We start from the raw sequence: 23,927 nt of genomic DNA on the forward strand, positions 1-23,927 counted from the left end.
GGCTGTGCTAGAACAAGCTCCCAAGATGGCTGCCTCCAGGGTCTCCGTCTCCAGGGGAGTCCCAGGTGCCTTCTGTCTCTCCAAGAGGCTCTCCAGGTTGTTCTAACTCAGGCTCTTTTCAGATTACTGTCTCTGCTTGGACTCGGAGCATGTGAGGTTTTGTGTGCCCATTTAAGAATGAAATTCCTGTCTCCTGTAGCCCTCCAACTCTCCCAAACACAAGCCCTGACAGTCTTCAAAGCCAGACTTCTGGGGGGTCACCTTCCCAGTAGAGATCCCCCGGGCTGGGGAGCCTGATGAGGGGTTTGGGCCCCTGGCTCCTGGGGGAGGACTTCTACGACTGTGATCCCCTTCTGTTTGTGAACCATTGGCCCAGGGCTGTGGGTCCTGACTATATCACGTCTGACCCGCCTACCCGTCATGTTGTGATTCCTTCTTTCTGTCTTTAGTTGTGAAAATTCTTTCCTACTACTCTTCAGTTGCTTTATCACAAGAAACTGCTTCAGTTTCTTTATCACAAAGACAAAGAAAGTGAAAAGTGAAGTCGCTCAGTCGTGTCCAGACTCTTTGCGACCCCATGGACTGCAGCCTCCCAGGTTCCTCTGTCCACGGGATTTTCCAGGCAAGAGTACTGGAGTGGGTTGCCATTTCCTTCTCCAAGATATTCTCAAAGATAAGTGCTCCGTAAATAGTTGTAATTTTGGCGTGTCGGTGGGAGGAGATTGAAAGGTCGGGGCATGCCCCGGGAAAGTGCCACAAGGCAAATTCCGGAGGCTGGCTAAACTTCCGGGGACCTACCCCCTGCAGCCTGGTCCAATCAGGTACCCACCCGGAGCCCTCGGACACTGACCGCCGCTGAAGCCCGCGCTTTCTTCCTTATATGAAAAGACCTGGCTTGGACGCCGGCCCTGGCTATAAAACCCCTCCCCACCCCTCATACCTCGCAGACTCCCTTTGTCTCCTCACTCACCCGCCCCCGGGAGTTCTGCCCAAGAGTGACCGCTCAATAAAGGCCTTTACCACCGGTCCTTAGAGGCGGCTTTTTTCCTCCCGCGGCGTTTTTCTAACAGAGATGAGTTCAGTCTTCCTACTCCGCCATTTTGGCCACATCCTCTTTTCTGACGTCGTTATTACAGGCAGATGTGTAGGAAAAGGTTAAGACCACCCACCATCCACCTACCCAGAGACAGCTACTGTTACAGTGCTTCACTTCCTCTTCTTTTCATGTTCATGAACTAAAAACAATGAAAACGAGAGCATCTTATGTGAGTCGCTCTTAAATTTATTTTTACTTTTGTATCCTTATTTATATTCTCAAAGAAGCTATTTTTAAAGATTCTTCTTGCTTTCATTCCTCCATGCTAGCCCTTTGGGTGGTAAAAAGAGATTGGTATAACAACAATTAATTCTGTATGAAATTCATGCTGTGATTTTACTGAATACATTTTTTGGGGGTGTGATACAGATTCCCTAGTTGTTTGTAAGAAAAATGACCAAATTAAATAAAGTTATAGTCCCTTTGGTTTGAAAATAGTTTATGGGTAGAAAATAAATATTATGCCACATTTGGGTAATGATATTATATAATTTAATATTATATTTTTGACCATATGTCTTTTACTGACATTTTAAAAAAATGGTTATTCAAAATTTCTAGAAATAAGAAAAAGTTCTTCAAAAATACAGTAAATTGTAAGAACTTGGTGAACTTGAATGGCAGGAAGAGAATAGCCCTGGTCAGATTGTGTTGTATCCTCATATTTTTACTTTACACACACAGATATACACATTTTTACTCTGGTGAAATTACTGGCTCAAAATAAGCACTAAGTGCAACTTTGAGTGAAAAGTCTTGTTACAGTATATCTAGCCCCTGAAAGCCCTTCTTGTTTAAGGTAATGCTTGTGAACTTCAATTCCTTTTCCCAACGCCTGCTTTCTTTGAAATACCAATTACTTTCTCTGTTACTGTCCAGGAGCTGAGAATTCAGCTCTAATTACTTTAGAGTCAGATTTTGAGGGAGGACAAAAGGAGCCATAGCATATTCTCAGAGAAGGAACCTCTAATGGAAACAGACTCCTAATTGATGAAAGCAATAATTAAATCTTTATATTTATATATTATATGTGCTGTGTATCATTTTTAAAATGGATACATAATTCATGTACCAAAAACTCACCCTTTTGAAGTGTACAGTTCAGTGGTTTCTACTGTATTCATAGAGTTGGGCAGCCATCACCATGACCTAATGTCAAAACATTTTCTATTTCCCTTCTTCCCCCACTCCCATTCAAAGTGAGTCCCTAGTCCTCTTTCTCCTCAGATCTGCAACCACTAGTCTGCAATTCTGTCTTTGTGGATTTGCCTACTTTGGAAATGTCATATAAATGGAGTCATATAAATGTGGCTTTTCATATAAATCTTATAAATGTATCTGGCTACTATCACTAGTATCATGTTTCCAAGGTTCGTTCATGCAAGTTGTAACATGTATCATTACAGGTGGTCCCTGACCTATGGTGGTTTCACTGATGATTTTTTCAAGTTTATGGTAGTGCAAAAGCAGTACACTTTCAGTAGAAACCATATTTCAAAGTCTGAATTTTGATCTTGGGTTAATGGTACATGGTATGATACACTCTCATGCGGAGTGATGACAATGACCCCAGCTTCCAGTCAACCATGCAGTCATGAGGGTAAACAGCTGATATACTTAAAACCATTCTGTTTTTCACTTTCAGTATTGTATTCAATACCTTACATGAGATATTCAACATTTCATTTATAAAATAGGCTTTGTGTTAAATGATTTGCCCAGCTGTAGGCTAATGTAAGTGTTCTGAGCATGTTTAAAGTGGGCTAGGCTAAGCTATAATGTTTGGTAGGTTAGGTGTATTATTAAATATATTTTATGATATGGTTTTAACCCTGTTATAGGTCAAGGAAGATCTGTACTTCATTCCCTTTATAGCTGAATAATATTCCATGGTGTGACTGTGCTACATTTTGTTTATCCATTTGTTAGGTAGTTAGAATAGGGAAAAAGAGTCCAAAATGGCGGTGGCTAAAAGACCTGGAAGGGAAAGCCTGCGAAAATAGAACAAAGGGAGGTCCGAGGACCGGAGTGAAAACCTCAGGTAAAACCAACAACACTCCTGGCTGGCCCAATTTACATAAGACAGGCCCAGGGACAGGAACATATAAAAAGAGGAGCCAAAGCCCTCTTCCCCCCCTTTTGCTCCTTCCCTCTCCCCCGCGCGATGGGGCGATCGTCTCTTCGGGTCTTTGGATCAACGTGCCCTCATGCCTCAAAGATGGATTTTCCTGCTATTATCTAAATAAATAGAGCTGTAAGACTGAGCTGTAACGCTGATTTATTTAAGAGCTATAACACGCTCCATTCGAGACCTGAGAGCTATAACACGGTCTGTCCTCCGAGAGCTGTGACCCGCCAAGGGGCTTTAATGTCCATCACTCCAAATTTTTGTTGTGACGAGACAAAGAACCGAGGAGCATACACTCGCGTGACCCATTCATCGGTGTTGGCCATTTGACTTAGTAATTTGCACTTTTTGGATATTACAAATAATGCTCCTGTGACCATTCATGTATGTTTTTGTTTGTATATGATATTTTAGTGTTTATGATACAGTTTCAGATTTTGATTTGGATCTCACAGAGAGTATGTGAGATAAGGTAAGTGTTGCTATTTCCCCTTTTCAGTTAGGAAAACAGAGGCTCTCAGATAGAACTGGCTAGTGTGTGCTAATGTCAGCATTACAATCCAGTTATACTTTTAAGAGTAGATTGCTGCTGCTTCTGCTAAGTCGTTTCAGTTGTGTCTGACTCTTTGCAGCTCCATGGACTGTAGCTCACCAGGCTCCTCTGTCCATTGGATTCTCCGGGCAAGAGTACTGGAGTGGATTGCCATTTCCTCCTCCAGGGGATCTTCCTGACTGAGGGATGAAACCAGCATCTCTCTCTTTCTCTCTCTTTAAAAGTTATTTATTTTTAATTGAAGGATAATTGTTTTACAGTATTGTGTTGGTTTCTACCAAACATCAACATGAATCAGCCATAGGTTTACCCGTGTCCCCGCCCATTTGAACATCCCTCCCACCTCCTTCCCCACCCCACCTCTCTAGGTTGTTACGGAGCCCCGGTTTGAGTTCCCTGAGTCATACAGCATATTCTCGTTGGCTCTCTATTTACATATGGTAATATATGTTTCCATATCACTCTCTCCACACATCCCACCTTCTTTTCCCCACCCCCTTAACCATGTCTGTAAGTCTGTTCTCAATGTCTGTGTCTCCATTGCTGCTCTGCAAATAAGTTCATTAGTACCACCTTTCAAGATTCCGTATATATGCATTAGTATACGATAGTTGTTTTTCTGTTTCTGGCTTGCTTAACTTTGTATAATAGGCTCTAGTTTAATCTACCTCGTTAGGACTCACTCAAATGCATTGAACCTGCATTTCTTAAGTCTCCTGCATTGAGAGTCAGGTTCTTTAACACTAGTGCCACCTGGGAAGCCCAAGAATAGCTTCAGGAATGTTAAAAGAAGCACACTGTTTTCAAAGAAAGATGAAATTTGTGGTTTATTTTTACTTTTGTGAAGATGTGAATGTGTTTACCCATGCTATTGGAAAAGCAATGGCTTAACTTACAGATTCCAGAAGAAAATATTTTCATAGCAAGTGGTCAAAATTTCTCAAAACGGAATTAAAACAGAATTATTCTCAGACTGTGGTATAGGTACTGGCAGTTTTATTTCTTGATGTTTCTCAATTTTACTTTCAAGGAAAATGCAAAGACAGATTGTAGCTGTTTGTGGTTCTGATGGTTCGCAGAAAGAAACAGCCCCAGATTAACTTTTTTTCTCCTGATTAACATGCATCTTATCTTGGAGACATGTTTATGACTACATTTAAATCTTAAAAACAGTCTATTAATACTTCAGTTCTGGCCTCAGCCACATAAAATAGTATTATTCACGCAATTGCTAAAAACATTGAGTCAAAACCTGAATAAATTAATAAAGTACTCTTTTGATCATTTGAGTCATTATGTATAAAAGTTTTACAGGGGACTTTGAAAACAGTTTAACAAACTTTCTACCTAATGTGTGTGATCTTGTCCATGAATTGAATCCCCTTCCCCATCTGCACTCCCATGCCCAAAAGCAGCATCCCAAATAATAAAGAAGAGAGCTTAACAACAAACAAAAAAATTCTGTTCAGTTTTTCCATGCTTGGAATGTTTTTTCCCCCCACACTGTATTCCTGATAAATTCTGACATGCTCTTGCCTTTCCCTGAGTTTTCAGGTTAACTCCTCTCACCTTGTATCCATGTTCGTATTTTATTTATCACATCGTATTGAAATTATTTGTTTAAATGACTGTGTTCTTTATCAGACAGTGTGCATATTGAGAGTTATGTATTTTGATCTTTCCAGCATCCAGTAAAATTTCTAGTACAGTCATGCAGTAAAAATTCATTGGATTAGATGGACTTTCAAATAGGATCTTGAGAACTCCGTGGTTTGAAGACTGTGAACTTACTACTTTTCTTACCATCAACTAATGCTTACTGAGCTTTCATAGATAGAAGGACTAAGTTGGACCTACAAGATTTAGAAAGTCTCTTGCACATGCTTCCTGCACTTAGGGAGTTAATGCAGTATATACCTTGTAGATGTCAAGCCAGACAAAATTAGATTCAAAGTGATGTTTAGAAGGACTACCCATACCTATGTATGTATTTGGTAGGGTATCAGTGTGTGAGCTATGTAAAAGGATTAATCTATTGAGATTCCGTCATGGTTTTCTATTATTGGGACATATTAGCCAGTTGCACAAGGATCAATCAGTCCTTGCAACGTGAAATTAACAAGCAACTATACTAAAGGTGGAGAACAAAAGACTTCCTGTCTGATCAGATGTGGGTGGTAAGAGATAAAAGATTTAAGGATGCCCTCAATATTTTTGACTTGGGCCAATGCAAGGATGATGTTGCCTTAACTGAGATGGAGGTAGAGGTGTTTCATTGTGAAGCAGGTTTGTGGCAGATGATCAGGAGTCAGTCCTATGCTCTAAGCAGGCACTTGGGACACCTCAGTGAACCAAAAAAAGCAAAGATTCCAGCTCCCGCCATTACATTCTCAGGTTATTGGGGGTACAGAAATGTGATACATAAGAAAATTATATAGTTAATAGAAGGGATGAGAGCTAGGAGAAAGCATAGAGCAGGGTATGGGGAGCAGGAATGCTAGGGTGGTGTTGGCGCATATCAGGAGAAAGATTGTTTCAAGGAGAAGAAACAGTTCAAAGTCCTAAGAGAGACAGTCCTTGTCAGTTCCTCCGGGGAGCACTGGAGAGTGAAGAATGTGTGTGGGTGTGGGTGTGGGTGTGCGTGTGTATTAGTTGTTCAGTCATGTTGACTCTTTGCAACCCCATGAACTGTAGCCCACCAGGCTCCTCTGTCCATGGAGTTCTCCAGGCAAGAATCCTGGAGTAGGTTGTCATTCCCTTCTCCAGGGGATCTTCCTGACCCAGGGATCAAACTCAGGTCTCCTGCACTGCAGGCAGATTCTTTTCCATCTGAGCCACCAGGGAAGCCCAAAGAATATGTAGAGCAGAGTAATTCTGGGAGAGCAGAAGAGACCTGGTGGGCCAAGGGACCAGGTCCTATAGGGCCTAGTAGGCCACCACGAGGACATTGGTTTGTACCACTCCATTCTAAACAGGGTGCCTTTGCTAGGTTTCCTGCCCAGAGGTGGTGGCATCCTCTGACTTAACATAGTTAAGGGATTGCTATGGCTGTTGCCTTGAGTATGGACTCCAGCAAGGTGGAGTAGACGCAGATGGAAGCAGTGACACGTCTTAGTAATCTCGGTAAGGGGTGGTGTGTATCACCAGGGGTAGAGAGAAGAGTTTGCATTCTGGATGTAGTATTTTCAGAGTAGAGCCAACAAATCTCCCTACAGATTGAATGTGAGGTATGACGGGACAGGGAATCAAGGATGTCTCCAAGGTTTTGGACCAGAACCACTAGGGTGGGTGGAGATGCCATCAGTCAGTCCAATAAGGAAGTCTGTAGTGGAGTTCTGTGGAGGAAGATCAGGAGCTGTTTTGTGTATGTTAGCTTTGAGATACTTATTCCATAACCAGGTAATACAAGGGCCTTGGGAGAAAAGAGGTCCATTGGCCAAGAGGCCGCAGGGGAGACAGCATCCTCAGGGGAGAGCCAGGTTACAGGTGGAGCAAGAGAAAGGAGGGACCATTCAGAGACAGCTTGTGGATATAGGTGTTATAAAGGATGGACTGGGATTTGCCGAGGGCAGTACGGGAAAGAGTTTGGGAAAGTAGAAGCTGGGACTCAACAGGGGCCGTGCAGAGCTCTGTGGGGGTTAGAGTGAGGAAGATTCCAGATGACCTGAAAATCTGGGCCTTGTTAGGGTGATCGACAGGTATATTTGGGATTCATATATATATATGAATATAATGGGATTCATCGAAGGGGACTCAAGGCGGAGGTGGTTAGGTTTTGAATGTTAGAGGCTGGGCAAAATGGACGATCTGGGGCTCCCTTCTGACCCTGTTGGAGGTGAGGAAGTCAGAGCAGGATGCTTCCTGTTGACCCCTGTTGATGTTGAGCCTCCAGGGATGATGGAATTTGCTCCAAGCTACTGCCCTCTATTGACTCCTGTTTCTGTAGAAGGTAAGGCCTGGGATACTTCAGGCCTTATTACCCTGGACAGAGCCTTGTGGGGCAGGGAGATGTCATGTGGGTGTTGCTCTTAAACTATTTGTGATTATTGTGTTAAAACTGAAATAACAGTTTCTTTATAGTCTAAAATAATGATAATCTAAGTTAACGAGTGACAGAGTCTGTGTCACTGGTATTTCTCAGAGTAACTCCTCATACAAGACCCTTTGTCAGTAATGTTCTTCAGGAAGGCCAGGGTTTTCACAAGAACATCATTTTTAAAGGCACTAAGCTGGCAGTCAGGAAACTTGAGTTCAAGTCCCACTTTTTAATTGACTAATTGTGAATTTTCTAACTGTAAATATATATCTAATTTTCTAACTGTAAGTATATATCCACTGAAAATAATTTTTATAACCAAAAATAAACCTAGAGAAACAGTCATAGTTTGAGAAACTTTCCTGTTGTGTTTCTCATGTTGTAGTTTAGGTTAAATTAACTGGAAATAAGTGAAGGGAGATTGCAGATACAAGGGCAAAGAGAGAGGAGAAAGTGCCCAGTAACCTCAAGTATCTTTGCTGAGAAGTAGAAGCACAGTTAGAAGAAGTATATCCACAATAGTTCATGACATCACACGTCACTCTCATTATTGAAAAAAAGACGGTGTGTACTTGGATCTTCTCATGGGAAAGGATCTTGGTAAAGGCATAACAAATCGTTTTCTTAGCAGGTATGAGGAAACGCAACTCATATTGGCTTCAGTGACAAAGAAACTCACTGGTTCCCATAAGGGCAATCCCCAGACATAGGACACATTTTTAATTGTCTTTATCTACTGGCTCCATTTTCCTGACTGTCTCAGCTCTGCGCCTGCCTGTGGATCAGCTTCACCCTCATTCTCGTACTGAACTGAATGCAGCAGTTCCAGACACATGACCCATGAACAGTAACATCAGAGGAAGGCAAAAGTTTCCAGAAGTTTCTTCTGAAGAGCATGGTGGGGGTCCCCCAGCATACGTCTTCTCATAACTCATTGGCAAGAATTTTCACCTGCCTAATCACTGATGAGAGAAATGAATTTACCCTTCAGTCGAAGTTATGTTTGTAAGGCCTAAGGGGAAGTCTGTTAGATAGACAACTGCCACTGCCCACCTACTCGATTTCTTTCTGCAGGATTTTGCTGAGGATAAGTACCATCTTTTACTCATTGTTTTATTTCTGGCATCGATCATGGTTGCTAGTACATAGTAACAGCTCAATAAACACTGCTGGGTAGATAAACTGATAAAGAGTACCCAGAAAGGTGGCAAATCTGATCTATCTTTGTCCTGTGGTTTTTAAAAAAGTCCAAATAATCCCTGGTTTTCCTGAAATGAAAAAGGGAGGTATTTACAAAATCATCCTGGTCCAAAGGAAACAGAGGAAGATACAATCATATAATCAGGGCCTCAAATTACACAGGATTTTGTAATAGACCAGATGTCAAGCATTTGAATAACATTTAGCAGTAAACAAGCATCACTGCTACACTTTTCTTCTTCCATGAACCATTTGGATCCTGAATCAGATGAGCTTCTGAATTTCACACAATGGCAGCTTCCGGATTTCCAGCTTGCATTAAAAGATTTAGGATAACTTTGTTTGAAGAACAGGGGGATGGGCACGTGCAATCACAAAATCACAGATTTTGTGGTTATTGGGACTTGAAATTACAGGGCTCCACAGCAGCTTGACAGAAAGCAATGGGCCACAGATCTTAGGGACTGTCAACACAAGTTTTCTTCTGCTTTCCTCACCATTTATCCATAACAACATAAATGTTACAGATGACTGGTTTTGGATTACTGTGAGTGGGAGGGAACAGAATATTCACCAATGCTTTGTAGCAACCTTTTCACTCCAGTGTGTCCAATATACTACTGCTGGTTTTTAGAGCTTTAGCCAAAGTCCTCTCATGAGTGGTATCTTGATGTTCCCTGCCACACTCTTTATGAAGTAAACAGTTCCACAGGTGTGTGTCTCTGGGAGGCACCCTCACTATTTTGTGGCTAAAAAATTCAGCACTTCCTCATTATGGCTGTCGCCTCATCCTGATTCAAAAGAAAACAAACAAGCCTGGCCCCACCTCAGTGACTGCACCTGCAAGTTGTTTACCGAGGGGAGCGGTAACTGCTCAGAGGTTGCAGGTTTGTGGAGCTGGCCCAATGTGTGTGGTTTTCCTCTCTTTTTATAAAATTTGAATTTGAATGATTTGAGGTGGGCCGTGCTCTTTGGTTCACTCTTACGTCACACTACGTCCTATTTGACTCACACATTTACATCACCTGCCGGGTCTTTTGCCACGGCAGACAAAACCACAGAGGGAAATAGACATTGAGGCTGAGCTGACTTCGTTTAAGGAGGGAAAACACCATCCTAGAAAAAATGTATTTTCTTTTTTTTCCCCATTATTTTATTTTATTTTTTTGTTAGTTGGAGGCTAATTACTTCACAACATTTCAGTGGGTTTTGTCATACATTGATATGAATCAGCCATATATTTACATGTATTCCCCATCCCGATCCCCCCTCCCACCTCCCTCTCTACCCGATTCCTCTGGGTCTTCCCAGTGCACCAGGCCCGAGCACTTGACTCATGCATTCCACCTGGGCTGGTGATCTGTTTCACCATAGATAGTATACATGCTGTTCTTTTGAAACATCCCACCCTCACCTTCTCCCACAGAGTTCAAAAGTCTGTTCTGTATTTCTGTGTCTCCTTTTCTGTTCTGCATATAGGGTTATCGTTACCATCTTTCTAAATTCCATATATATGTGTTAGTATGCTGTAATGTTCTTTATCTTTCTGGCTTACTTCACTCTGTATAATGGGCTCCAGTTTCATCCATCTCATTAGAACTGATTCAAATGAACTCTTTTTAACGGCTGAGTAATATTCCATGGTGTATATGTACCACAGCTTCTTTATCCATTCATCTGCTGATGGACATCTAGGTTGCTTCCATGTCCTGGCTATTATAAACAGTGCTTCGAAGAACATTGGGGTGCACGTGTCTCTTTCAGATCTGGTTTCCTTGGTGTGTATGCCCAGAAGTGGGATTGCTGGGTCATATGGCAGCTCTATTTCCAGTTTTTTAAGAAATCTTCACACTGCTCTCCATAGCCACTGAACTAGTTTGCATTCCCACCAACAGTGTAAGAGGGTTCCCTTTTCTCCACACCCTCTCCAGCATTTATTGCTTGTAGACTTTTGGATCGCAACTATCCTGACTGGCAAGTAATGGTACCTCATTGTGGTTTTGATTTGCATTTCTCTGATACTGAGTGATGTTGAACATCTTTTCATGTGTTTGTTAGCCATCTGTATGTCTTCTTTGGAGAAATGTCTGTTTAGTTCTTTGGCCCATTTTTTGATTGGGTCATTTATTTTTCTGGAATTGAGCTGCAGGAGTTGCTTGTATATTTTTGAGATTAATCCTTTGTCTATTTCTTCATTTGCTATTATTTTCTCCGAATCTGAGGGCTATCTTTTCACCTTAGTTATAGTTTCCTTTGTAGTGCAAAAGCTTTTAAGTTTCATTAGGTCCCATTTGTTTAGTTTTGCTTTTATTTCCAATATTCTGGGAGGTGGGTCATAGAGGATCTTGCTGTGATTTATGTCAGAGAGTGTTCTGCCTATGTTCTCCTCTAGGAGTTTTATAGTTTCTGGTCTTACATTTAGATCTTTAATCCATTTTGAGTTTATTTTTGTGTATGGTGTTAGAAAGTGTTCTAGTTTCATTCTTTTACAAGTGGTTGACCAGTTTTCCCAGCACCACTTGTTAAAGAGGTTGTCTTTTTTCCATTGTATATCCTTGCCTCCTTTGTCAAAGATAAGGTGTCCATAGGTCCGTGGATTTATCTCTGGGCTTTCTATTCTGTTCCATTGATCTATATTTCTGTCTTTGTGCCAGTACCATACTGTCTTGATGACTGTGGCTTTGTAGTAGAGTCTGAAGTCAGGCAGGTTGATTCCTCCAGTTCCATTCTTCTTTCTCAAGATTGCTTTGGCTATTCGAGGTTTTTTGTATTTCCATACAAATTGTGAAATTATTTGTTCTAGTTCTGTGAAAAATACCGTTGGTAGGTTGATAGGGAGTGCATTGAATCTATAGATTGCTTTGGGTAGAATAGCCATTTTGACAATACTGATTCTTCCAATCCATGAACACGGTATGTTTCTCCATCTGTTTGTGTCCTCTTTGATTTCTTTCATTAGTGTTTTATAGTTTTCTCTGTATAGGTCTTTTGTTTCTTTAGGAAGATATACTCCTAAATATTTTATTCTTTTTGTTGCGATGGTGAATGGTATTGTTTCCTTAATTTCTCTGTTTTCTCATTGTTAGTATATAGGAATGCAAGGGATTTCTGTGTGTCAATTTTATATCCTGCAACTTTACTATATTCATTGATTAGCTCTAGTAATTTTCTGGTAGAGTCTTTAGGGTTTTCTATGTAGAGGATCATGTCATCTGCAAACAGTGAGAGTTTTACTTCTGCTTTTCCTATCTGGATTCCTTTTATTTCTCTTTCTGCTCTGATTGCTGTGGCCAAAACTTCCAACACTATGTTGAACAGTAGTGGTGAGAGTGGGCACCCTTGTCTTGTTCCTGATTTCAGGGGAAATACTTTCAATTTTTCACCATTGAGCGTGATGCTTGCTGTGGGTTTGTCATATATAGCTTTTATAATATTGAGGTATGTTCCTTCTATTCCTGCTTTTTGGAGAGTTTTAATCATAAATGAGTGTTGAATTTTGTCAAAGGCTTTCTCTGCCTCTATTGAGATAATCATATGGTTTTTATCTTTCAATTTGTTATCGTGGTGTATTACATTGATTGATTTGCGGATATTAAAGAATCCTTGCATTCCTGGGACAAAGCCCACTTGGTCATGGTTTGTGATTTTTTTCATATGTTGTTGGATTCTGTTTGCTAGAATTTTGTTAAGGATTTTTGCATCTATGTTCATCAGTGATATTGGCCTGTAGTTTTCTTTTTTTGTGGCATCTTTGGTTTTGGAATTAGGGTGATGGTGGCCTCATAGAGTGAGTTTGGAAGCTTACCTTCATCTGCAATTTTCTGGAAGAGTTTGAGTAAGATAGGTGTTAGCTCTTCTCTAAATTTTTGGTAGAATTCAGCTGTGAAGCCATCTGGTCCTGACCTTTTGTTTGCTGGAAGATTTCTGAAAACAGTTTCGGTTTCCTTGCTTGTGATTGGTCTATTAAGATCTTCTATTTCTTCCTGGTTCAGTTTTGGAAAGTTATACTTTTCTAAGAATTTGTCCATTTCATCCAAGTTGTCCATTTTATTGGCATAGAGCTGCTGGTAGTAGTCTCTTATGATCCTTTGTATTTCAGTGTTGTCTGTTGTGAGCTCTCCATTTTCATTTCTAATTTTGTTAATTTGGTTCTTCTCTCTTTGTTTCTTAATGAGTCTTGCTAACGGTTTGTCAATTTTGTTTATTTTTTCAAAAAACCAGCTTTTAGCTTTGTTGATTTTTGCTATGGTCTCTTTAGTTTCTATTGCATTTATTTCTGCCCTGATTTTTAAGATTTCTTTCCTTCTGCTAACCCTGGGGTTCTTCATTTCTTCATTCTCTAATTGCTTTAGGTGTAGAGTTAGGTTATTTATTTGGCTTTTTTCTTGTTTCTTGATGTAAGCCTGTTATGCTATGAACCTTCCCCTTAGCACTGCTTTTACAGTGTCCCATAGGTTTTGGGTTGTTGTGTTTTCATTTTCATTCATTTCTGTACATATTTTGATTTCTTTTTTGATTTCTTCTATGATTGAACAAACGTATTTTCAATCATTGCTTCTAGAATTGCTGAAACCAGTAGTTTCTGAAACCAGTAGTTGAAGGTGGTGGAAGAAATGGAGAGAACGTGACCACTGCTTGACTTCCAAGCTGAACCCGCGGCAAGTAGAGGCTTGTACACAGGTTGGTACATTCCCCTATCTTTGGAATGTACACTTTGACCACTGTTGGCAGAGCGGGGGGCGGGAGGATTTTCAAGGTCATAAGCATGAGAGAATAAGATCTATTGGGACCATCTGTTCTGAATATGTGACTGAACCCAGGTAGTAAGGTCTCTACATAAACTCAATATTCTGGTGGGCGGGTGAAAAGATCGACTCACAGCAGTCACCCAAGACAAACCTCTTATGTAAGTCCCTTGCTTATTTCAAAACCACCTACCAGCCTGGAGAAGTTGACCCTTTTCTTCTCTCTCCTCGCTTTCCCTTTCTGGGGTCCAGTTTCAGATTTCACCAGGGACTCTCTTGAGGTTTCAAACCGTCAAACTTTTTATCTTTATATCTACCTATGTATTATAGTGCTCTGATTTGGATTGACTTGGAATGCATACGAATTTCCTGGGACTATCCCAAGAACATTTATCAAATGTTACAATTTATACAAGCAGTTTATCTCCGTTGTTTCTATTAGAATGTCTGATTTCAGAGAGAAGTGTTTTCTGTATGTGTAAAAAGCACTATGGCATCAAGTGAGAAACACTCACCAGGACAGACATTGGTGCCATGTGTGCACATAGTTCTATGAGAATCTAAGACCTGTGTAGAGAATCCGCCTGCCATGCAGGAGAGCCTGGTTTGATTTCTCGATCGGGAAGATCCCCTGGAGAAGGGATAGGCTACCCATTCCGGTATTCTTGGGCTTCCCTGGTGGCTCCGATAGTAAAGAATCCACCTGCAATGCAGGAGACCTGGGTTCAATCCCTGGGTTGGGAAGATCTCCTGGAGGAGAGGACATGGCAGCCCACTCTAGTATTCTCACCTGGAGAATCCCCATGAACAGAGGAGCCTGGGCTACAGTCCGTGGGGTTGCAAAGAGCCGAACACAACTGAGCAGCTACAGCACAGCACAGATATTGTAACCACCACTACAATCCAAATACGAAACAATTCCAACATCTCAGCGATTTTCCTCTTGCTACCTGACCCTCCCCCACCATGACCATAGCTTTGCAACCATTAATCTGATTTCCATTTCTGTAAGTGCGTCATTTTGAGGTGATTATATAAGTGGAATTCTATCGTATGTGACTTTTAGAGGATGGCTTTTTGCTGCTCAACATAATACCCTTGAGATTCACTGAAGTTATATGTATGAGCAGTTAGTTCATTCCTTTGTATTACTAAGCACAATTCCCTGGCATGAAGGTACCACAGTCTGCTGGCTATTTCCATTACAGTTGCTATGAACAATTGTGTAGTGGCTTGTGTGCACATATATTTTCACTTCTCTGGGATAAATACAATTGCTAAGTCATAGTATATAGTTAGTTTTTTAAAAGAAATTGTGTGACTGTTTTTCAGGATGCTTGTACCATTTTCTTTTTTATACAGTTCATGGGATTCTCACAGCAAATATACTGGAGTGGTTTGCCATTCCCTCCTCCAGTGGCTCACGTTTTGTCAGAACTCTCCACTATGACCCATCCATCTTGGATACCCCTGCATGGCATGTCTTGTAGCTTCATTGAGTTACACAAGCCACTTTGCCACAACAAGGCAGTGATCCATGAAGGGGATCCATGAGGGTCCTTTGAACAGCAAGATCAAAACAGTCAATCCTAAAGGAAATCTACCCTGAATATTCATTGGAAGAACTGATGCTGAATCTGAAACTCCAATACTTTGGCCACCTGATTCGAAGAGCAGACTCTCTGGAAAAGACCTTGATGCTGGGAAAGACTGAAGACAAGAGGAGAAGGGGGAGACAGAGGATGAGATGGTTGGATGGCATCACAAACTCAATGGAAATGAGTTTGAGCAAACTCTGGGAGATTGTGAAGTACAGGGAAGCCTGGCATGCTGAAGTCCATGGGGTCATGAAGAATTGGACACAGCTTGGTGACTGAATAACAATGACAACAACAAATACCATTTTTCATTCTCAGCACACTATTTTTATAAAATAAAAAATTGAGCATCAAATCCTTAGGAAACTGATTACTGGAAAGGGTTCTTCAAAGGGGAAAAGTCAATTTATTAGTGTGTCTGTGATCATCCTGTCTGACCACATTATATCCCCTTTGCAAAATAAGACATAACTGATGGGGAAAATGATGATCCTAGTGTGTGGTTTACTAGGGACCACAGATACAGAGGCTAAGCTGGGTGGACAGGAGCAGGAATGGACACATCAGGTGTTCAAATGTTGACCTCACTTTATCAACACGGGCATAATTTGTTCTGACATGCCAGATAATCAAGGGGCACATAGCCATCAAAGGGTGTTCTACTTCCAAGAGGTTGAAACAATATTTGAGTTTTATTTTCTTGCCTTGGCCACATTTAGGATTTAAGAGGCAAGTTCTTTTCAGCTCATTTCTTGGTTTTATTTCTATTCATTTATTTTAAACTTTTTTTGGGGGGGTTAACAATGTTGGTGATAGTTTCCAGGTGAACAGCAAAGGGACTGAGTTATTCATAAACATACATCCATTCTCCTCTAAACTCCCCTCCTATCTAGGCTGCCACATAACTGAGAAGAGTTCCATGTATTTTACAGTAGGGCCGTGTTGGTTATGCATTTTAAATATAGCATTGTGTACAGGCAGCCATAAGTTCATTCTCTAAGTCTGTGGGTCTCTCTGTTTTGTAAGTAAATTCATTCCCATCATTTCTTCTTAGATTCTACATATAAGGGGTATAAGGGGGGGATGTTGTACGCTATTTCTCCTTCTCAGTCTGACTTACTTCACTCAGTATGACAATTGCTAGGTCCATCCAGGTTCCCACAAATGGCATTATTTCATTCTTTTAAATTTGGCCCATTTTTTACAGGAGAAAGTGTAAGGATGAAAGGTTATGGCAGTAAACCTCAGAGACAGTGGTCAGAATCATAGCTTGGTGGGAGGGAAACCATCTCTGGCATCAGGGTCAGTTCTGTCACCTCCCAGCTCTTTCAGTTCAGTTCAGTCGCTAAGATCTTTGTGAGCTCAGGGACTGCAGCATGCCAGGCTTCCCCGTCTATCACCAAAATCCGGAGTTGCTCAAACTCAAGTCCCTCGAGTCAGTGATGCCATCCAACCATCTCATCCTCTGTCATCCCCTTCTTCTCCCACCTTCAATCTTTCCCAGCGTCAGGGTCTTTTCCAATGAGTCAGTTCTTGCCATCAGGTGGCCAAAGTACTGGAGCTTCAGCTTTAGCATCAGTCCTTCCAATGAATGTTTAGGACTGATTTCCTTTAGGAGTGATTGGTTTGATCTCCTTGCAGTCCAAGGGACTCTCAAGAGTCTTCTCCAACACCACAGTTCAAAAGCATCAATTCTTCGGCACTCAGATTTCTTTATGGTCCAACTCTCACATCCATGCATGGCAACTGGAAAAACCATATGTTTAACTATACGGACTTTTGTTGGTAAATAATGTCTCTGCCTCTTAATATGCTGTCTAGGTTGGTCATAGCTTTTCTTCCAAGGAGCAAGTGTCTTTTAATTTCATGGCTGCAGTCACCATCTGCAGTGATTGTGGAGCCTAAGAAAATAAAGTATGTCACTGTTTCCATTATTTCCCCAACTGTTGCCATGAAGTGATCCAGCTCTTTGGCCCATGTTATTTAACACCTCTCAGCCTCAGCTTCCTTTTCTGTATAATGGGGACACTAATGTCTACCTTAAATCCATGAAAGAATCCATGAGTGCATGAAGTTCAATCGAGTGTGTAGATCAGACAGGATCAACAAACACAGCGACCATTTATTAGGGACTTTAGTTCATTTGAGGCACTGTGCTTGGCTCCTTGTAGGCATTTGAAAAACTCAACTATGTTCCCCTTCCTCTTCCTCTTTATCTTCTTACTCTATTTCTCCAAAGCTAAAAACACGGTGATTTTGTAATTTTGTTCTTTCATTAAACAAATATTTACAGAGCAACTCCTGTGTGCTAGGCATGGTTCTTTGTTCGGAAGATACACCCCCAAACAAGACAGACTAGGTCTATGTGCTCAGAGATCATGTTCTAGTGAAGAGAGACTGAAAAGAAACAGGGAAGCAAACACTTACATTAGTTAATTTTGGAAAGTGGCTAAGTACTAAAAAATAACAATAGCAGGAAAACAAAGTACCGTAAGGAAATGGAGACAGCTGGGATTGGTGGCTAGACAATGAATGATGACTGTTTTAGAAATGGTGGTGAAGCGGACTTCCCTGGTGGTCTGCACACCCAATGCAGGGGACTGGATTCAGTCCTTGGTTGGGGAACTAGATCCCACAGACAGCCAGTAAGGGTTCGAATGCCTCTAACTAAAAGATCCTGCATGCTACAACCAAGACTCAGTGCAGCCAAATAAATAAACAAAAAAAAAAAAAAAAAAAAGAGGGAGAGAGAGAAATGGTCAAGAAAGCAATCTTTAAGGGCGTAACATTAGAAAAGAAAGTGAGGCAACAGCAATGGGAAAATGTAGGAAAAGTGAGCTGGGGGCAGAGTATATGCAAGTAAAATGAATTTGATGTCTGAGGAGCAAAGGCGATCAGAATTCCAAGTGGTGAGCAAATGAGAGAACACAGAGGGTGAAGATGGAGAGACTGAGTTTTCTAGGACGGCAAGAAATTTGACTTTAGGATGCAGGGTTTCTCACATTGGAATGATGTGATCTGATTTGTATTTTGTAGGAATATTTATTCTGTTATTTGGAAGATGGATTGGAGGGGTGGAAATGACAAGGGAACCTTGAAAAAGAGTGAGGAGGCGAAGACAATAATCTGGGAAAGAGGTGATTGGGGTTTGGCCAAGGGTTTTAGCAATTGAGGTAGAGATAGGATGCATTTGGGGTAAATTTTGGACAAGAGCTGCTTGGACCAACATGGATAGACCTTGGGAAGTGAAAGGAACAGAGGGATCTAGAATGACTCTAGGGCTTTGGCTTGTCTGCTGGGAAATCTAAGAGTCTCTTCTCATCTCCACTGTGTGTTTTGAAAGGAAACAATTCCATGTGTTGTGCAAGACGAGCTCATTTAAGTCAGTATGTGTGATATCCAATAAGAACCCAGAAGGGGATAAAGATTTGGTCGAACTGGAGAAGAGACGTTAATACTTCCTGAATCCTTTAAGTTTTGTTCTTTCTGTCCAACCAGTGGTGGATTACTCTGTAACTTTTGTTTCAGTTTTTCTCCAACTGTCCCAGTTTCCACCCCTACTCTCCCATCCCACTTCTGCAGCTTTCTCTTCACCTCAATAGAACAGGAACCGCTCCTCAGGGCAAGTTCAGCGGACTTAGCGTGGACCCTGGTGGGTCCCACCCTCTAAGGGGTGTGTGGCCTCCTGCACTGGCAAATCTTGGCTTCGGGGGCTTTGACACTTTCCTGTGCCTGTGCTGATCCTGCACTAGGCTTGGGGGCTGGTGCAGAGCAGAGCAGACCCCTACTCACTCCCTTGGCTAGGGCCTGGGGTCGGGGGTGGGGAAAGGCCTGCAGTCTGGCAGTGGAGGCCCAGCACCACTGTTTAAGGCTGACAATGGAAACTGGTGGAGAGAGTAGACAGTCTCTTCTCTGAAGCGCTTTGACAACTATTTTTAGAAGACTTTCCTTAATTTCTCTGAATGCCAATTCCCTTATCTTTAAAGGTGGGATAGTAATACCCATTGCTTCTGAGTTATTGTGAGAACTGTCCATTTGAGAGGCAGTTAAAAGTCAAGGCACACTTGGCTTGGAGTCTAGAGTCGGACCACCCAAGTTCTTTGCCACACAGATCCTGACATTGGAACACATTTCTTAACCAATCCATGCCTCAGTTTCCTTATCTCCCTTAAGAGGACAATAATGGTACCTCCTTCAAATGGCTGCTGTGAGACTTAGATTAACTCTTGTAAAGTGCTTCAAACTGTGGCTGGCATTTGCCTACAGCGCCTAAAAATAGTACTTGATAAGAGGCACATGATACTTGTCTGTTTGGAAAAAATGATGTCTAGGAAAAGTGCATGAATAGCATTCAAAAGTTATTGTTTTCAATTTTAGTACATCTTTCATTCATTTTGCTGATCCTGTGTTCCAGAAATAATTACAGATTCGGCATGTGAATCTCGGATTGAAATGAGAAGATGACATACTCAGATACCTTTGGGCGGGTGGGGTGAGGGCAGGTAACACCAAGAATTGAGGGGAGCAGGCTCAGGAATGGACCAGGAACACATGATCCAACCTGTTTAGACAGGTCGTATGGCTCAGCTGCAGCTGTTTCAATGCCAGTGGTGTCACAGGCAAGTTTCTCAAGAAAAGCTGGAAATCTGGAATTTTGAGATAAAATTTCTGGGTTTATAAACATTGGCAGTTAGACCAAAGAAACAAAACAGAACTTGCTGATCAAAGAGATACATGTTCCATGGGGGTGGACCTGGCTCAGAGCCTTCAGTTTAGTACTTTGGATCTTGGTAACTACAGGTCAGTTTGGGAGATCAGCTACAAGCAGGGTCCAGGAAAGTACATTTAAACGAGAGGATGGTTTAGTACCAGAAACCCAGGTGGGGGCTGCCCCAGAAGCTCCCCTGGGGTAGGAGACAGGTTGGACTTGTGATGATGGAGCATGCTGAAAGATGAAGCATGTGACCCGAGTGACCTGGGTATACTTCAGAACCTGATGTAAGGCTGGCCCCAACGCCACAGATGTCTGTGCGTTGAATGTACAGGTTGTTTTTTCTTCCTTGGCAGTCAGGTGACAGAGGCAGTATTGTTCAATTCACTGCTTCCTGGGGCCCGGGTTGTACCTGACGTGCATAGCTATGGCATCATTTATAGTTAGGCAACTGCTTGCTTTTGTCTTGAGGCTCCTGTGGGTCCTACCTGATGCAGGCATTCGGGGGGAGCATACGCAAGAGGAGGGCTTCCTGGGTGACACAGTGGTAAAGAATCCACCTGCAGGATTCGTGGGTTCATTCTCCAGGTTGGGAAGATAGCCTGGAGAAGGGAATGGCAACCCACTCCAGTATTCCTGCCTCGAAAAGTCCATGGACAGAGGAGCCTGGTGGGCTGTAGTCCATGGAGTTGCAGAGTCAGACATGACTGAGCACACGTCTCTCTCTCTCTCTCTCTCTCTCTCTCTCTCTCTCTCTCTCTCTCTCACACACACACACACACACACACACAGAGGAGGACTGCTAGGATCGGATCATATAAGCCAGTACAATAAACTGAACTACAGAGCAGGTGCCTGGACCATGCTGGAGTTTACTTTCACTTTCCAACATGACATGGACTGCCATACCATCATGCAGCTACTTGGTTATGGTTTTCATAACTCAACAATGTCGACTAAAGGGTTTAGGATACTGAGAGAATGCAGTTTTGGATACTGCATCCACTGGCAGAGAAAAATTCAAAATTGAGGTAAAAATAACACCTTATTAATTACTATCAGTATTTAGAATGAAACTCAAAAATCTAACGCTATTTAAAACTTATAGGATAATGCTAGTTGATCAATGGTTCTTAACAGGTGTAATTTAGCAATGTCTGGAGACATTTTGGGTTGTTAGAACTGAGAGAGAGGTTTGCTACTACATCTAGTCGGCAGAGGCCAGGGATTCTTCAAAACACCCTGCAGTTCCCAGGACAGTCCCCCCACAACAAAGAATTACTGGATCCAACATGTCAATAGTGACAAGGCTGAGAAACCTGTAATAAGGTGAAAAAAAAGTCATGTGAGTAACGTGATAGGTAACTTTAAAAAAATAAAATTAGATAAACTCCTAAAAAAAAAAAAATAAGGGTATAAATTAAAGGCTGCCATGCAGTGGGTTAAAGATGTGTAGATGTAGATCAATTGCAAATTGATTTTTTCATGGACTCATAGCTTATTTAAACCAGTTATATATAAAGCAACCTGGGCTTCCCAGGTGGCTTAGCAGGTAAAGAATTAGCCTACAATGCAGGAGATGCAGGAGATGCAGGAGACAGGGGTTTGATCCCTGGGTTGGGAGGATCCCTTGAGAAGGGCATGGCAGCCCACCCCAGTATTCTTTTATTTTATTTTATTTTATTTTTTTATTAGTTGGAGGCCAATGACTTCACAACATTTCAGTGGGTTTTGTCATACATTGATATGAATCAGCCATGGATTTACACGTATTCCCCATCCCGATCCCCGCTCCCACCTCCCTCTCCACCCGATTCCCCCGGGTCCTCCCAGTGCACCAGGCTGGAGCACTTGTCTCATGCATCCCACCTGGGCTCCACCCCAGTATTCTTGCCTGGAAAATCCCATGGACAGAGGAGCCTGGTGGGCTATAGTCCATGGGGTCACAGAGTCAGACATGACTGAGATGACTTAGCATGCACCCCTGAATTGCAGATGCAGGTCATTATTTCCAAAGGACAGTGTACCCCTGGAGTTCAGATTGAGTTGTTGAGGACAGAGGGCAACATAAAGTGGCTTGAGGGGTTAGAATACTGAGAGGAAATACTGAATTTTGTGAAACATCTAAGAGAAAGGAAGTGAGATTTGTGTAATCAATTTGTTACCTTTTATTTGCACAGACGCCATTGGTATCTCAATCATTCTTAAAAAAATAAGGCATTTCAGTTTTGTTTCAAAGGGGCAGGGGTGGGGTTTGGCATTTGGAGTGAAATATGCACATAACCTGTTAAACTGGGTGGACTTTTTTCCTTGCCCAGAAAAACCTCCTTATGCACCCATGGAAGCCATACCACCAAACTGAACAAGCAGAAACCAAAACCAAACTGGCAGGTTTGCATGGGACTTTTAAAAATCTTATCTGTTCAACTTAAATGATGAACCTATCCTTCTGTTTAATTTTTTCAGGTTGGCGAGCCCCTCTCATAGTTACCATTATCAAACTTTTCTCTTCTTTGACCCAAAACAAAAATAATTAGAATAGGCATTGCCTGGGCCTTTGTTGGGCTTCTCAGCTGGCATTAGTGAGAACCTGGTTGCCAGTGAAAGAGACTTCAGAGACGTGGGTTAGATCCCTGGGTTGGGAAGATCCCTGGAGGAGGGCATGGCAACCCACTCCAGTTTTCTTTCCTGGAGAATCCCCATGGGTAGAGAAGCCTGATGGGCTACGATCCATAAGGTCACAAAGAGTCGGACACAACTAAAGTGACTTAGCACACACACACACACACACACACACACACACACACACACACACACACACAGGTCTTTGTTGAAAATGATTCAGCTGGTTAAGGAAAGAGTTGAAACTTCAGTCTAGTCTGTCTGGCTAGATTAAACATAAACACTACCCTATATCTTATGAAATCAGGAAATAGAATTTTTCTAAGCTAAAAAATTAGTTTTTCTAAACTAAGTATGAGCCACTTTTTCCAGGGAGAATCTTAAGGAAATTGATTCTTTATTTTTCCTGAGATTTCTCTGAGTTTTCTTTACTGCCCTTGAAGGAAAGCTTCAGAGACAGTCTTCCCAGGTTGATAAGGCATTAGGAGATGAGAAGATAAACCCTGTGGTAGACAGAAGTGGTTTGAATTGTAGTGAAATCTACTAACTGAGAGATTTGGACAAGTTACTTATTGTCTCTGAGCTTTGTGTTTCTCATTTGTAAAAGGGGGTAACAACGTATTTTTGGGTTGTTCTAAGGATTACATGATAAAATTCAGATAAAGTGCCTAATGCAGGGCTTGGCACATAGAAAGTGCTTAGTAAAAATCTTAGTTCTTGTTTTTGCAGAGAGCCTAGTGGTGGAATCACAGACTTCAGGTGGATTACAAGCAAATGCCAGATAAACATTTTAAAACTAAGAAGAAATTCTGGCTGTGCCACTGAGAAATAAAATGACCCTTGGATAATTGTTTGTCTTTTTGGAAACTTTATAAAGGACAGGTATTATGTATTGTGTGAATCCACAATCTAAGGCTACTTTTATCATTTACTATATGACTTGGTTCTGCTTCTAAAAACAGTACCATACAAAAGAAAAAAAGCCCAGAAAGAGGAAACAAGAGATAAGATACCTAATGTGCCAATATTTTGACCTACAGAAAGTTTTTTTTTGTTTGTTTTTTTTTTTTTACTATTTTAGTGTCTAAGAAACAAAACCAAACAATGGAGATGGTAGGGTTTATATAGCTAAAAGGGATTTTTAGGGGATTATGTAATTTCTTTCTTTACATCAAGATAGTTAAAGTGGTTCAACATTTCATGGAGGAGGGAATGAAAAAAGAAAGCACTATGTGAAA

Source organism: Dama dama, chromosome Y (assembly GCF_033118175.1).
Source record: "Dama dama isolate Ldn47 chromosome Y, ASM3311817v1, whole genome shotgun sequence".
Lineage (NCBI taxonomy): Eukaryota > Metazoa > Chordata > Mammalia > Artiodactyla > Cervidae > Dama > Dama dama.